The following is a 13495-nucleotide window of genomic DNA, read 5'->3' on the forward strand; positions in this document are numbered from 1 at the left end:
AAGAAGAGTGGGAGACCATACTAAGACAGTTAAATTACAGCTCAAAATGCGTGAGATACAAACTGATACAACTCAAGATTCTATTCAGATCATACATCACGCCACAGAAAATACATAAAATGAATAGTAGTGCCTCAGATTTATGTTGGCACGGCTGTGGCATGACTGGGACTCTTATCCATCTACTTTGGGAATGCCCTAAAGTGAAAAACTTTTGGGGAAAAATTAAAGATGTTTTATGTCAAAAACTCAAAGTAAATTTCCAGTTATGCCCACTAGTAGCCATTTTGGGGAAAAATGTGGAGGGTGTGGACTCCAGAATAACACAAAAGATAATTTCTTCAGCGTTTCTCTCACCAAAGCGCACTATCCTTATTAATTGGAAGGTGCGGAAACAAAATTGTTTTCAGCTTGATAAATGGCTGGGAGAATACTTGGATCTTCTCTCCATGGAACAAGCAGCTCTAGCACTCGGAGACTTGAGTGAAGAGCACCCTAACATATTTAACTTAGTATGGTCTGCACTAAAACAAACAAATATATAGAATCAATGGCCTTTATGGAAAATGTGAAAATAACTGTCTGAGTTAAACAAATTATGAATGTTTGCATGATGATGTGTCTGTCTTGTTTTGCCTTGTTGACAGGTAGGGCATCAATATGTGGGAAGGTGTGTTTTGTCTTTGTAGGGCATTTGTAAGTGTACTCTGTCTGCCAACCTACCCCTCCTTTCCCTCCCTATGTTGTCCATTGTCATTGTGTCATTTTTGTTTGTGGAATGTATAAGTTTGTATTTTATGTCTGTTATTGTCAAATAAAAAAAAATTAAAAATTAAAAATAAAAATAAAAAAAAAGTAGAAAAGTGAAAAGTGGGGCTTGCATAAGTATTCATACAGCATGAATGAATACTTTGTGGAACCCCCTTTTGCTGCAATAACAGCAGCAAGTCGTTTGGGGTTTGACTCAAGATTTGCACATGTAGAGACTGACATTTTAGCCCATTCCTCTATACTTACTTTGACTTTGACTGGGCCATTCTAACACATTAATATGTTTTTATTGAACCATTCCATTGTAGATTTATCTTTGTGTTTAGGGTCATTGTCCTGCTGGAAGGTGAATCTCCGCCCCAGCCTCAGTTCTCTTGCTGACTCCAGCAGGTTTTCCTCCAAAATGTCCCTGTATTTGGCTCCATCCATCTTCACAACTATTCTTACAATCTCCACAGTCCCCGCTGAGGAAAAGCAGCCCCACAGCATTTCTTCTTCCACTCGTCCATGAAGGCCAGATTTGTGTAGAGTACGACTTATAGTTGTCCCATGTAAAGATTCCCCCAGCTCAGCGGCAGTACTTCGCAGCTCCTTTTGAGGCACTTGGTTGTATTTCTTACCAGTGCTCTCCTTGTTCGGTCTGTTAGTTTAGGTGGACGGCCGTGTCTTGGTAAGTTGGCAGTGGTGCTATACTCTTTCCATTTCTGAATGGTGCTCTTTCCATTTCTGGTGCTCCTTTACCTTCATGATGTTGTTTAGTGACCAATACACTCCGACCACAGCTCTAAGGGCCTAAAAGAACAGCTGAAATTATACTGAGAGTAGATTACACACAGGTGGCCTCTATTTAATGGTTAGGCCAAGGTGTGAACATTCTGGAGTCATTTGGAATGTTATAAAGGCAATTGAATGCACTCAGAAAATGCTGTATGAATACTTACTATTTTTTGAAAAATAACGGAATCATGTATCATTTTGCTTTCACTTCACAGTTGTCTGTTACTTGTGTGTGAACGTTCAGTAAAAAAAATCAGAATACAATCTTTATGTTTAGGGTTGTCAACATGGGTACGGTTCGAATCCCCGTTGGGGAAATGGGCTGCCAGTGTGGGTCCTTAGGCAAGACCCTTCACACTACTGCCTACCTCATACAATGATGAGAGACAATGAAATGAATGACATGCCGGCTCAGACGTCGCCCGGCTAAACAAGGTCTGCGTCAGGTGCTGGGGAACCAGAGCACCTCGATGTAAAATGGGCTACTGGAACAAGGCGGAAATGGGAGAGATGCGAGAACAGGGCTCTGATGGAATGCTACTACTCCAGTAACCCTAGTCAGAGGGGCTACATACAGAGGATGTGGGAGAAATGGTTACTTTGAAACCCACAGTCCAAACTCACGGCGAAACAACTAGTAGCTCAGTGTTCCAACATCCACAAACGGCAACTGCTATCACAACTTGAGATTGATGAGGTACAACACCAATGCTCCGGCAACGGGGAGCCAGGACACCAGGTCAGAGGGGAGTTAACACCAGCCCTCCCAATGGAGATTGGGTACGAAGCCCCAATAAGCGCAATCACGCTGAACGAGGCAGCGACTGACCTGAAAAATAAGATCATGGCAAAAATGTCCAGCAGGCAACCCCGAAGCCAATTACAGAGGCTAAGAGAAGTACTGTCAGAAAGTCTCCTAGAAGATGTGAATGCAGCTCTGAGAGCAATTCCTACATCAACCATCACTGAAACCAATGAGCTGATATACTCCACAGCAGCAGTGATCCTAGAGACGCTTGGCTATCGTAAGAGCAACCATGAGATGAAATACCCACCATGGAAAAGAAGGCTGGAGGATAACATCAAGGCAGCACGGAGGGAAGTGAGTCAATTGACAGAGGCCTTGAAAGGTGCAATGAAAAAGCAAGTACCCAAAAGGTACAGCCAGATGCCCATACCTGAAGCATTGGAAACTGCCAAACAAAGGCTCCAAGCCTTGGCCAGCCGCCTAAAGAGGTACACGAGAGACAACGAAGCCAGACGAGTAAATCGTCTGTTCGCAACTCAACCAGCAAAAGTGTACGCTCAGTGGCAGGGTAACAATAACAGAGCAGACCCACCAAGGCTGGAAACTGAACAGTACTGGAAAGGCATATGGGAGAAGGAGGCAGCACACAACAGTGATGCACAGTGGCTGGTGGCTCTGAGAGAGGACCACAGCAACCTCCCTGAACAGAATCCAGTTACCATCACAGTGGCAGACGTCCAAGAAAGAGCCTCAGGTATGAAAAATTGGACAGCACCAGGCCCTGACATGATACACGCCTACTGGCTTAAGAAACTCACGGCTCTCCATGAGCGCTTGGCAGCACAAATGAACCAGCTGCTGAGGGATGGGAATCACCCTGAATGGTTAACCGAAGGGCGCACAATCCTGATCCTGAAGGATCCCTCAAAGGGTACAGTCCCATCCAACTATCGGCCAATAACCTGCCTCTCCACAACGTGGAAGCTCATGTCCGGCACCATAGCGGCTAAGATAAGTAAGCACATGGATCAATACATGAGTACAGCTCAGAATGGAATCGGTAAAGATACCAGAGGTGCCAAACACAAGCTCCTGGTAGACAGAACAGTCGCTCGAGACTGCAGAACCCGACACACTAACCTGAGCACTGCCTGGATTGATTACAAGAAAGCCTACGACTCAATGCCACATACTTGGATCATTGAATGCCTGGAGCTATACAACATCAACAGGACTCTAAGAGCCTTCGTTGCAAACTCGATGAGGTTGTGGAAAACCACCCTTGAAGCCAATGGCAAGTCACTTGCACAAGTCTCCATCAAATGTGGCATATTCCAAGGAGACGCCCTGTCCAACAATAGCAGACATTGAGGACAGTTACAAGTACCTCGGAATCCCACAAGCAAATGGCAACCTCGAAGAGGTGACAAGGAAAGCGGCTACGGCCAAATACCTCCAACGAGTAAGGCAGGTCCTAAGAAGCCAGCTCAATGGCAAGAACAAGTCCCGGGCAATAAACAGCTATGCCCTACCAGTAATCAGATACCCTGCAGGAATAATAAGCTGGCCAAAGGATGAGATACAGACCACAGATGTTAAGACGCGAAAGCTCCTAACCATGCACGGAGGGTTCCACCCCAAATCCAGCACCCTGAGACTGTACGCTAGCCGTAAGGAAGGAGGCCGAGGACTAGTGAGTGTGAGAGCCACTATCCAGGATGAAACATCCAAGATCCATAAGTACATCAAGGACAAGGCTCCGACAGATGACGTGCTCAGTGAATGTCTCAGACAATGGGGAACAGAAGATGAGGTGCTGGAGGTCCCGCCATGGGAGGACAAGCCCCTACACGGCATGTACACTCAAAAAACGGACTCAGGCCACTCTTAAAATGAACACATTAAACCTTAATTCACTGGATAATACTATATTAAGTATAACCCAAACCTAAAAAGAACTATTCACTGTAAAGTAAATTCTTTTTGTTTGTTCAGCCGATCTTTGAGGTGACACATTTATATTTTATTTGCCTGAAGCATATACATTTATTTTGGCAGCATCCAAAAAAGTGTATTCAATGTAACCTAAAATATTTTCATTAAATGAGCCCCTCTTAGATGCAAACACATTAATCATTCATTTGCTTAAAGAAAACATATGATTTTGTTAATAACCAAATAATGTTAATCCGTGTAACCAAAACGTTTTTCATTATCAATCAGGCTAAACACATTCACACATAGTTTGCTTAACAAACATAAAATACTTTTCATGAAAACCTAAATAGATTAAATAATTCTAACCTAAAATACGTTCATATGTGAGTGTTTGGACATGCCCCAACACATTTAAAAAAGATTGGGCGAGGAGGGCGGGATTTGAATTTTCACTTCCAGGAGTTCACCGGCCATTTTGACCATGTGCGTCGTTGGACTCGTTGGCAGGCAAGGCCAGATGTCTAAATGGTAAGTTTTCTTTTTTTTTAATGAACGAATATGCAAATGTATTTAGCATTATGAAAACTCATATAGGTCGTTATACAAGAGTAATATGTCTCGCTCGCGGTAAAAAGCTTTCTGTTGATAATTTACCTCGGGCTGCATGATACAAACTAAACTTTTCAAACAAGCAAGTCAAGCTAATCATTCCAGATTTTGGATGTAAGCAAGACGAGGTCCGTCTTGAAGATGTATATCAGGTCAGGCCACACGTTTGGACAGACGCGTTAGCTGCTCATTGTTTTAATGTTCAGCTAAAATCATTATCCAGCCGTTTGCTCAAACTCAAGTTTCTCGCCTGCAGCTCGCGCAGTAACGTGAGTCACAGTCAAAGAAATTCGCCTTTTGAAATTGGAAAATACCATTCACGTGAATCGTGAAGATTTGTCATAAGAAAATAAATAAGGGGAGAGGCGTGCAACGCCACTATGCACTGGCTGAGGCTTGAAAAAGTTCATTGGTGCTGTTGAGCTAAATATGCCATTTCCCCGTGGCTGCAGCCGGAGGAGCTTCCAGCTCGAGGCTGCGTGAGCCCCGCTGCCCCACGTGCGCTCGCTCACTTCACCTGGGCAGCGCGACAGCCGCCCGCATCAGCCGGCTGACTGTAGGCTCATCTACTCACTAACCCCGGTCCAACAGACGCACCACTGAGGGCGATGAACCGCATGAGACATCGCGCTGACGCTGAGGTGAAGGTTATACCGCTGTATGGGCACTTTTACTGCTTTTCATGGTCGTAGCTAACGGTAGCGGCTAATGTAGCAGTACAACAAAATTACGCCGACACAGTGCGCAACTCTGCACAAAACTAATCCAAGTTTTGCGATGACTGTAGTTTTTATATTTGACAATAGCCGCGTGAAACATTAGAGGATCTACAAGCTAAAACCTGCAAAGCTAACGGATAGCTACATTTACTGTGAGGCTAAATCAGTGGGGGGGTCCGCCCCCTTCACTCTGAAATGAGTACGTGCTAGTGGCAGGCCGTGGTATTGCAGCCAGCAGCCCAAAAAGCCCTTTTTGTCATAGACACTCATGTAAAAGGAGCAGCCTGTAAAATGGTCCACAGGGCATCTGGAGTTTCAGACTGAGGCAAATATATTTCTTTAAAATTACTATTTTTAGGACATGGACTTTTTTTCTTCGTGAAAAAATTGTAAAGCATCAAAAATACATTTTTAAAAGTGTTCTAATGACGTGACGTCACCAGGGCCGCAGACGCGCGCGAGCGTGTGCGTGATGACTCATGATCGAGCAGAGTTCTCCCTCGTGTGATTTAGCGACTGAAGTCTGAGCAAAACAAATGAACGGACTGGACTAAAAACAAGGATAAACGCGAAATAACAAACATCTCAAGTAAGTTTAGCCAAAAACTAAATACGAAATGTATGATGAATATAGCATGTGTTTATAGCATTGGATTATGGTTAATAAGAAACAACTAGCCTACATGTTATTAAACTCATTTCTGAAAATTAAATAATGGCACTAATAACCTGTAACTGTTTTATTCATAAAAAAAAATACTAGCAGCATTTAATGTACTTATGTACTTACACCATTATTTGTGTAAGTAGAATGAAACACAAAAAAATGCATGATTTCTGCATCTGTCCTGGATCCAGTACAGTACAGTACAGATAAATGCTATGTAAAAAACAATTTATCACATTTTACCAATGAAAATGTAATATAAAACACTTTTGCAGTGCTCATTCTTTGTATTTCAGCCAAACAATTCTAGTTATGATGTTATACTAGCAAATACAGTGAAGTAACAACTCGATTTTTATCAATTCTATCACAATATCAAGACTTCCAGCACTTACGAAACTTCCCAGAAAAGTGACCGAGCGGAAGTTCATGAGCGCGGCTACGTACGTCCGAAGGCCCGCTAAGCGCCCGGTTGTTCCAAGAGCGGCTAAACTAGCTTTTTAAGCCCCGCACTGACAAACTAACCCCCAAAGTCATCGTAGCATGGTAGCTTATTCGCCTGAAATGGCCTTAAAAAAACATTTTGTGTTTAAAGAACGATGATATTAAGAGATTTGACTTTTTGCGTAATGGCGTCCGCTCCGCTCTGAAGCTTCGTCGGCAGCCGTGCGCGCTCACGCTGCTTTCACCCACTTGGGCCGTAGGGAGCATAGATACAGGTGACGCGTCATACGGGTACTTTGGGCCGCAATGGCGGACGAAACTGGTTTCATGCGCCACTGAGCACCCCTATGTAAAGAGATAGGAGCTGGGACAGCATGCCTTATCCAGTTTATAATAGATCCATGGGCTAAATCCTATGGCTAAATTGACAGGGCAGGTGCCCGTGGTTCTGTGCGCGCTCTGCGCTCGTTTGATGCGCGGTTGTGGTCAGCGAGAAGAGGGCTGACCTCCTCAGGTGGACCGTGTGGTCAGCGAGGAGAGGGCTGACCTCCTCAGGTGGACCGTGTGGTCAGCGAGGAGAGGGCTGACCTCCTCAGGTGGACCGTGTGGTCAGCGAGGAGAGGGCTGACCTCCTCAGGTGGACCGTGTGGTCATTGGGTGCTCACAGATATGTTTCTGCTGATCAGAGATGTTAACATTGGCAAGTTTACCAAATCTGAACGTGTCTAGAAAGACTTGTAACTATATGCCAAACCATTTGTAAACTTTTAGTAGCCTACTATAGCCATAAAAAACTGATACCATTTTATTCTGAAGTGTATGCTATATTCCTATATATAGTCAATAAAACTACAGTTCTAAAACAAAATGAAACTTTAGTGTTTAATTAATATAGTCGTCCATCATATGCACTACAAAAAAGTGGATTGTTGAGTTAATTAAGGTGAAGTGTCACCTTTTTTACTATGTATGTGTTTGCATGTCTGTAACTACATTTAATTTTCTTTTTTCTGTATGTGCTGCGTGAGCTAAAAGAAGGTTTTTGTTTTGCAGATCTCCTGTCGTGTACAGGTCCATCACCATGAAGGTGTCATCAAGGCAACAATGGAGAAGACCTTCTCGCATAGACGCCTGGAGATTGTGGAACAAAAACCAAGGATTGCAGAAGTCAAGGACAGATGGCCTCCCCTGTTTACACCAAATGGAGTGAGTACATTAGTATCCTATGAAAAAGTAACTAATGCAGAACTGACAGCTGAACCATGACTCAAACAGGATTTTTTTTTAAAAAGTGCTGAACCTGTTTAATTGCTTGACTATAATAGCCAAAATGCACTGTGTAATTCTGTTGGAAACAAGCCAGTAATTGAGATTTGTTTACAAAAAAAAGGGTTTAAATCAATGTGATTAAATATTTTCATGGTTTGAAGGATGGTTTCCCGTCACTAGTTACGTGTGGTAATTCCACATTTTACAAATGTGGAATTACATTTGTGCCTTCGTCATTTCTGTGATTACTGAATATTTCCTTTTTTTTCTTTCTCTCTTTTTTCAAGGTAAATGACGAATTTGTACGGATCACGACAAAGCAGCTCATCAGCATATTTAAGCCCAAGGGAGGAGCCAAAGGTCTGAAAATCCGCCGACTTCTAGAACAAATTAAGGAGGTAAGTGATTACCGATGTATTTAAAGGGACTATATCATGCTATTTTAGCCATTCGAAGGTAAACTATAGGCAGTAGTAGAAATATCTGTATCGCTATCTCTCTCTATCTCTCTCTGTATCTCTATCTCCCTATCGCTATGCTCTCTATCTCTCTATCGCTATGCTCTCTATCTATCTCTATCTCCCTATCGCTATGCTCTCTATCTCTCTATCGCTATGCTCTCTATCTATCTCTATCTCCCTATCGCTATGCTGTCTATCTATCACTATCTCCCTATCGCTATGCTGTCTATCTATCTCTATGCTCTATCTCTCTCTATCGCTATGCTCTCTATCGCTATGCTCTCTATATCTCTCTATCTGTATCTCTATATATCTCTCTCTAGCTTCTGAATTGGTCTGTCAGTGAGGAAGGAGTTAGGGAAAGGAGCCTCAATGCTAACTATCATAGCTACTTTAGCATAGGGACCTCTGGTCCTAACTAACTGGTGATTAGGAGGAGGGATGTGCCATCCCATAAGCCACCGCGCCATCAATAACACAATAGTTCTGCACATGCAGAGCAACACCATGCTGCTCCACCCAATGTTTCCATGATTGGTGGATGAACAGGTGAGTTTTGAGTTTGGATTTGAAGAGTGTCTATGGTACGGAGGTCGGAGGGGAGAGAGTTCCAGAGCTGGGGAGCAGAGCGGCTCCCCAGAGCGGATTATAGTCAATCAATTATGGTGAGAGAGATGTAAACATGTATATTTATGTTTTATTTCAGATTGATGAGGTGGAGGACGCTGAAAACGATGTGGAGACCACCATGTGATGATGTCTGGATCATCGTTGAAGGTGTCAAGGTCATCAGTCGGGCCGGAAGTGTCGTCATGGCCTTCATCTTGTTTGGACTGATCTATGCCCTAAGCTACCCAGGCAATCTCAAACACACATTTGAGTTTGTTCAGACAGTTATCATGCACATGGATGGACACTGGCTGAACAGCAAAATTCAGCAACTCAAAATGAAGATGTTCCAGTAATGGAGGTCCACTCTTTGTGTTTTGTTAATACTTTGTTTAGACGTTCTTTGATGACACATACCATCAGTTTGATTGAAAATCTGAGTACTTAGATTGATTTAGAGTTGATGTGAATTACTTCCAAAATCTCAAATGCACAAACCATCTGTTGTATGATTTGTTTTAAAATATTTTGTTAATTATGCTCATTTTACACTTCAAGAGCAGTGAACATTTACGGGAGAGTTTACAATTTGTGGAAATTTTGAATATAAGCTAAGAAGATTTTATACACAAGATCCCATGTTGATGGCGACATATTTTGTTTGAAAAAGATATTGTGATTCATTAATAACCATTCAAAACATTACCTGTTATTAATGGATTTTACAGTGATTATAGAGCTCAACATTCCCACCCACTTCTGGTCACATGCTAGTGTCCAGAAAGAAAACATCTGATTCTTATTTTTGCATTAATTTTTTCAAAAATTCCAATGTTTAAGAGTCTAAAAGCACCGCGCCGGCTAATCCACTCTGTGCTAGTATTTTTGGAAGAGCAAAAAAAAAGAAAAGAATGTGACTTTTTTTTTTCAGGATCCCAACATGTGACTAGAAGTCTGCAGGCTTGTTGCATGGTATGGCTATGCTAGTTCCTCTGAGCGCCAGTACTTCCTGTCCGTATTGTTTTCCTGGAATAATAATCATATTTTCTGAAGATTATGTTGTGGGCAGTGAGTTCCCGGTTGATGATCATTTACTGTGTGCTCAAATCATGATGGAACGAGTTCAGAGGAGACGCCTGTGATCATAAAGGATTGATAGTTTGTCTTGAAGCTAAAGGCTAACATGCTATATACTATTTCAAATTGTATAATGCATGAAATTAATGCTAGCCTTTAGCTTCAAGACAAACTCACTGATCCTTATAAACATAGACGTCTCACACAGCAACTTGGTAACCTGCAGTATGTGATCATCTACCAGGAACTCACTGTCTACCACAGAATCTTTAGGAAACACAATGTTTCGAACGGGTCATACTAGCGCCCACAACTTCAGCTCAGAGGAACCAGCATAGCCACATTGTGCAACAAGCCAAACTGTTAATAGGTTTGAACATGAGCAACGTTGTTATTTATCAGTCAAATATATAACAACTCCGAGGTTGACAGTGTGACTTGGGCATTCATACTAGTTCTGAGCTATCGTGATAAAAATGCCATCCTCATGGGATTCTCGCTCCATTTAACGCTGACTGTTAAAACTGTATTCTGAAAAAGGTGATAATTCTTATCAGATTAGCAAATCGTATTTCTAGTGTGTGAGTGTAAAATTGACTTTATGGAAGAAAAACAACTTTTAAAAACTGTTCAGAGTAAAGTTTTATCTTGTTAAAAGAAATAAATCTTTTACAACAAATATTGTAGTCTGGATCAAATTTGAATGTTTTCTTTAGAATGAAAACTTTTGAGTTGAACAACCACAAATTATAATAATACATTTAGAATATAACAATAGCTTTAGATATAATTATTAAAAATGGCTTGACCAAACTCATTTATATTTCTTTACATAAAAACCTTTAAGTTGAGCTATTAATTGTTAAAAATGTATTGCCCAAACCCATTTTATTTTTATTACTTGAAAGCCTTTCCTTTTAGTCAGCCAAATGAAGAAATATAGTTCTGGACAAACTAAACAATATTAACATATACAGAAAAACTTTAGGTTGAGTTGAAATATATTTTTTGGATGGAACTTCTGCCCACAATTAAATTGAGTTAGTCCAATGAATCATTTTTTTGACTGTACCACCGAAACATAACTGAAGTGGCGGATATACAGAAATCCTACCAATGGCTAGACAGAGCCGGACTAAAGGACAGCACAGAGGCACTCATCATGGCTGCACAGGAGCAGGCCTTGAGCACCAGAGCAATAGAGGCCCAGATCTACCACACCAGACAAGACCCCAGGTGTAGACTGTGCAAAGAGGCCAATGAGACAATCCAGCACATAACTGCAGGGTGTAAGATGCTGGCAGGGAAAGCTTACATGGAGCGCCATAACCAAGTGGCTGGTATAGTGTACAGGAACATCTGTGCAGAATATGGGCTGGAAACCCCAAGGTCAAAGTGGGAAACACCTCCAAAGGTGGTCGAGAATGACCGAGCCAAGATCCTGTGGGACTTCCAGATACAGACGGACAAAATGGTAATGGCGAACCAACCGGACATTGTGGTGGTGGACAAAGAGCAGAGGAAAGCCATCGTGGTCGACATAGCAATACCAAGCGACTTCAACATCAGGAAAAAGGAACACGAGAAACTAGAGAAATACCAGGGGCTCAGAGAAGAGCTGGAGAAAACCTGGAGGGTGAAGGCATCAGTGGTGCCCGTGGTCGTCGGGGCACTCGGGCAGTGACCCCCAAACTGGAGGAGTGGCTCCAGCAGATCCCAGGAAATACATCAGAAAAGTGCAGTTCTAGGAACAGCAAAGATACTGCGCAGAACCCTCAAGCTCCCAGGACCCGAGGACCCGAGCAGGAGGAAAAAGAGACCGCCCGCGGAGGGTGAGGAAGAGTTTTTTTTTTTATATATATATATATATATATATATATATATATATATATATAAAAATCCTCTGAATTATGAGAACCAAATTATTTTTTAAACATCCATTTTTTTACACAGTGTATTTTACATGTTTTTCTACTCTGAATTATTCAACAGTTTTTACATAATAGTCGATGTATTTAAAAAAAAAAACACACACACAAATTAAAATGAAACTTAATACTGGACCAGTCTCTCTCACCTTGTTGACAGATGAAGGGAAATTTGTCAGAGCAGTGCCGATCATTCCATCTATAAAGAGTACCCTCCTCCCGAACACAGTGCTGGTTTCTATTGTAGCTGTCAGCTCCGTAAGGCCAGTTTGTGAAAGTGCTTTGACTCCCGTCGGACCACCTCCAGGGCTCCCTGTACAGCCCAATCCACACAGACCCACTTGGATAGAGCGAGGCCACGGCCGTGTTTTCAGACTCATTTTCAACCATGGCCAGGTCGGTGTAGCGCTCTCTGCAGTGGCTCCGAGCTTGCTCCCAGGTCATCGAAGTGGAGATGAGGGTGTAGCTCTTGGTGCCTGCTTCAACGCCTGTAATATATCATATAAACAACACTGTAATAATATCTACATTTATAAATAAAAAAAACCCATAACAGGGCAACATAAGCTGTGACGAATCGTACAGCAAAAAGTAGTACTTAGAATGTAAGCCTACTGTTAAATATTTTCTTACCGTTAAAACAAGCAAACCGAATCTGGTCTGAACAGGGACTGTCGTACCAAAGCCCGGAACGCATCGTCACGCACTGATGTGTCCCTTCGGCATAGTCTGGTTGACCCGGCGCCCAGTTCTGGAACCCTCCAGGACTGGTGCCCCCAGTGACCGACCATCTCCAGGAGTTGGAGTCCTTACCCATCACTCCTCTCCATGAAGCAGGGTCATCGAACAGTCCAATCCAGGCTACTCCGCCGTATCCGCTGGGTCTCTCCACCCGATAGACGTCATCCAGGCTCCAGAAGGTGGCCAGGTCTGTGTAGTGCCGTCTGCAGTACTGCCGAGCATCACTCCAGGTCATTGCATTGTTAATGAAAAGGTACTCGTAGATGACGGTGTGGAAGCAGGAAACTACACCGACGCCTTTGGAAACAAAAGCGAAGAAAGATGAATACCTTATTTTGAGCAGATGACACTTGTTTGACACAACTGTTTACAAAGAAGGGTAAAAACTCTTACCATAGAGCAGGAAAGGCAAAATATAGATATCCATTTGCCCAATTTTTCTAATGAAAGAAAAACACCATAATGAGCAATCTCCGAAGCCGTGTTAGTCTAACTATCCTCATCGACATCAACGAAATTGTTCCCCGTGTCATGTGCACTTGCTCAAGTGGACTGACCTCATTTAGAAGGACAAATTTAAATACAATTTCCTAAACAAATGCTGTTACAAGGCATCTGGTATCAGGTATCTGGCTGTACACGAGGAAAAATCTGTTTTGTGCTTTTTCATGTCAAAGGTCAAGCCACACGGATGACTTAAAAAAAAGTATTACAGAAAAGTTTCTCAAAACACTACA

The sequence above is a fragment of the Gobius niger genome (assembly GCF_951799975.1).
Source record: "Gobius niger genome assembly, chromosome: 6".
Classification (NCBI taxonomy): Eukaryota; Metazoa; Chordata; class Actinopteri; order Gobiiformes; family Gobiidae; genus Gobius; species Gobius niger.